Below are 4,001 nucleotides of genomic sequence, written 5' to 3'. Positions count from 1 at the left end.
GTGTTTTTACTCTTTGAGTGGGTAAATGAAATGCTTTGCCAATGGAATGAGTATTTTTACTCTTAAAAGAAGTTATTTAGATTAAATGCACTTAAAATAAGACAATGCAATTGTGTTTTCTTATTTTAAATGTAAATTGTCTTGTTCCATTGGCAAAATATATCTTTTACCTCCTCAATCCAAGAGCAAATGCACTTATTTTAGGAAAAAATAACTTATCTAGATTTAAATTTTTTCCAGTGTATTGCATTGTCTTATTTCAAGTGCTTTTTATCTAATTATCTTAAAAATACTTATTCCATTGGCAAATTACCTCATTTATCTACTAAAATTAAGGGTAAATACACTTAATTTAAGAAATTTTTACTTATTTCTACATCGTTTTTCCAGTGTAGCAGAACCATGCTTGATCTTAAATAACCCTATCCCCAATAGACAATCAGAACTCGAAGTAAAATACGCCCCCTGGTGGCGACAAAAACACAGGAGAGGACAAATGGCTCCTACACGCTAGCCCCTAATTGAGTGTGGCAGTAAACATAGCAATTGTCAAACTTAAATTAAAGGAGCCACAAATAAAGATATGTTTAAATATACATAAGAGGCAAATCAAGTTTATGCATTCATTATTCTGCCAGTTTAACAGTTTGTAGCTTCATATAATGGACAAATATTTGTCACAGGTCTTTCAATAATGTTTACTTTTGTTTGCATCAGACCCTTTTTAATCTGGAAAACTTTTAATAACTTTTCCTTATATCCAAGATCCTCAAGGTGTTGTTGAGTCCATAACTACCACCTTTTTTTTCTTTATCCATTTTTGTCATTCTTGTATTAATGGTAGATATTCTCCAATCCAACGTTTCCAAAATATATCTCGAATGTATTGGATTTGTTATATCGCATCGACCAGAATAAGGAAATGATTCATAATGAGTTTTGTCCGTATCGCCCAGCCCTGGTCAACATAATCTCTCTGTTCATTATAAAACAAACTCTATTCGCTAATATGAAACATGGTAGTGGCAGCATGATGCTGTGGAGATGCTTAACTCTACAGGAAACGAGGAAATTGTTCAGTTTATGGGAAGATGGAGGAAATGCAATAATTGGAGGTAGTTGAAGAAAATTCATCCAGCTTTCTGCAAAAGAAAAACACTAAACCTGAAAGGTTTAAAGTGATGCATCAGTTTCTAAGAGACATGTACTTCTTCGTGTTTGTTGGTCTGTTGTATAAATTCCCAATAAAAAGTACTGAAGTGGTTTAATCACTTTAAGCAATTTTCCCATTAGAGAAAGAAATCTGTGCCAAACTGTTAAATAATGCCGTCTTTAATCTCAGCCTGAACAATATTGGCTCCACATCAGAGCGGCTTTTCATGCGACTCCTCCAATTGTTCCTTTGCTCTACTTTGTTTGTTTGCTTCTTCCAACTTTTATTGTTAGGAATTATAAAGAAGAGGAAGCAGAACCGGTTTATAAAAGAAGCCAAATGATAAACAGTCTTTCTTTATTTGAAGCTACAAACGTTGAACAGAAATCAAAAGATTAAGCGTGTTACCTAATAGGCTTGACTTTGTTTTACTGCAGATCACAGAATATTCTCCATAAAATCCCTTTTTTGATCTGATTCTGTTGTCCTTATCTGACAGTTATTAATGCTACAACCCTTTAGGAAAGATATATTGCTTAAATCAGTTCATACAATACTAGTTTCTCAGATATTTATTTAAAGTTTTTTAGTGCAAAAAACATATCAAAATCTAATCATAATTAAAAAAGGTTTTATTCACAGAACATCCGTCCTGATAGAGCAGGGGTGCTCAAGTCCAGTCCTTAAGAGCTAATATTCTGCAACTTTTTGATGCACCTCATTTTTATCACACCTGAATCAAACGAGTTGCTTGTTGCCGCGCCTCTGCTGGGCTAATTGAGGGGTTGAGCCTTTCCATTCAGGTGTGTTAGAGAAGAGATGCTTCTAAAAGTTACTGGATGGTAGTTCTTTAGGACTGGATTTGAGTACCCCTGAGTTTAATAGTTTAATACCCCATTTCCACTAACCTTGAAAAACCGATCCATGCCGAGAACTGTCCGAGCTCGGATCAGTTAACCAGGCCGAGCTCGGTTCTGACGACCGTTTACACATCACGCTATCTCGATTCCTCGCCTCCTAGTGACGATCTGCGGTATTACTGCCAGTATTGTTTGCCAACCGCCATAAAACACAAGAAGAAGAAGACGAAGGAGGGAATCAAGCAAATCAAAATGGCGGCGCCCGTCACATTCAGAAAGTTATGCTTGATTATTATTGCCGTACTTCGGTGTTTGCGGAGGGTCATTCGAAGACGGCAACCTTTCGTAGATGTTTATAGTTGTTCTTCTTCTGTTTTGTGTTGGTTTGCAAGCAACTTCCGGAGGGGCATTACCACCAACTACTGGAATGGAGTGTGAATCGCGATGTGCAGCCAGACGGAGATGACGCGTTCTGCTCATGCGCTCTTGTTATCAGAGAACCGAGCCATGGAAAAACCGAGCCGAGCCCACCTCTGGAACTGGTCTGCAGTTAGCTCGGTCCGGTTCTGTCTAGCTCGGTTCAGTTCAGTTTGCTTTCCATTTACACACCATAAGTTATCTCAGTTACTGAGCTCGGACCGGTCTCGGCACGGTTTTTCAAGGGTAGTGTAAATGGGGTAAATATCGCCCTTTTTAAGCCTAAATGGAACCCCAGCACCCGGTGCAATGAGCAGACATAAACGGATGTAGCGCCATCTGCTGGCAGTACACCGCACTATCAGAAAGCCAGACGGCTACTGCCAAATTTACCCCTTTCCCACTGGCCAAAAAACCCTTTAATCTCAGGAACAATGGGGTTTTAGTGGCAGTGGGAACAGCTCCCTGACGCATGTCCACCTGGGTCAAACGACTCGCCAAGCGACACACGTTAAATTAACCTGGGCTCTGATCAACATGCTTTGGGAACACCACTCCTGCATCGATTGGCTAATTTACGTAATGCTACTGAATGCGATTTAAGGACGTCCCTCAGCGGTCTGATCTAACCAGCAGAAACACCTCTGTTTAAATTTTATTAAATGGAGCAGCTTTGGTGAGAGGGATTCAGACAGATAATGGAGCGAAAACATTAAAGCTCACTAACTTCGTCCTGGCTTCCTCACATATTTCTCTCCATTGTTTACTTCCCTGATTTCCATAGCAGTGTTGACATCAAGGTTTATATGCAACCAGAGTCAGGTACTGGTGAAAAAAAAAATTAGAAAAATGTTAAATGAATCGACTATACCTCTTCAAGAAAAACGTTTTCTGCCAGTTATTATTTTGTTTTGTCTGTGAATGAAGGAAATACTTGCAAGGACCAAATAAGGTCCAGATCAAAAGTAATGATGAGATAAAATAGATTACTGTTAGATGGTATATTGGAAGTAGATGATTGAATTGGGGAAAAATGCTTTTCCAGTTTTTATTCTGCAAAGGTTGACCTCTAAACAGAACTAAGACAAAAAAATGTGAGATGATGGTGAATAATTGGCAGAAAAACAATTAAAACCCCAAAGTCTGCTAGAAGTGTCTCTAACTGCATTTTCCCAGGTTTAGACTAAAGGACCTCTATGGATTCAAGTATGAAAATAGTGTTGGATTTTATTTTTTTTATTAGCTTTCCTATAAAAACAACGAAAAAAACTAAACAAAACAAAACACTACTCTGTTCTAAATAAAACTGTTCTAAATAAGTAAATATTTCTAAAAATAAGTGTTTGCCCTTAATCTAAGCAGGTGAATTAGATGATCTGCCAACAGAAGGTGAATTTTTGCCATTAAACCACATCATTCTATATTATCAGATTTAACCTCTTACACCCTAAGGGGGTATAAATAAATTTCTGCCTGACAAAACACACAAAAGTAAATCACTTATAGCCTCACAGCTATTAGATTTAAGAAGAAACTTTTGGTACGTCTGTAAAGGTAAGATGTCATAGAAT

The 4,001-nt window shown here is 37.6% G+C and overlaps 1 protein-coding gene across 1 annotated transcript in view; it reads left to right on the top strand.

The window, feature by feature from the left end:
- The window catches only part of LOC107086563 (progestin and adipoQ receptor family member 6-like), a 41,373-nt gene that overhangs the window by 36,068 nt on the left and 1,304 nt on the right, over nucleotides 1–4,001 (top strand). The gene's annotated exons all lie outside the window — the stretch shown is intronic.

Source organism: Cyprinodon variegatus, unplaced genomic scaffold (assembly GCF_000732505.1).
Source record: "Cyprinodon variegatus isolate N-32 unplaced genomic scaffold, C_variegatus-1.0 Scaffold0, whole genome shotgun sequence".
In the NCBI taxonomy this organism is placed as follows: domain Eukaryota; kingdom Metazoa; phylum Chordata; class Actinopteri; order Cyprinodontiformes; family Cyprinodontidae; genus Cyprinodon; species Cyprinodon variegatus.
This window is presented reverse-complemented; position numbering and strand designations above follow the sequence as displayed.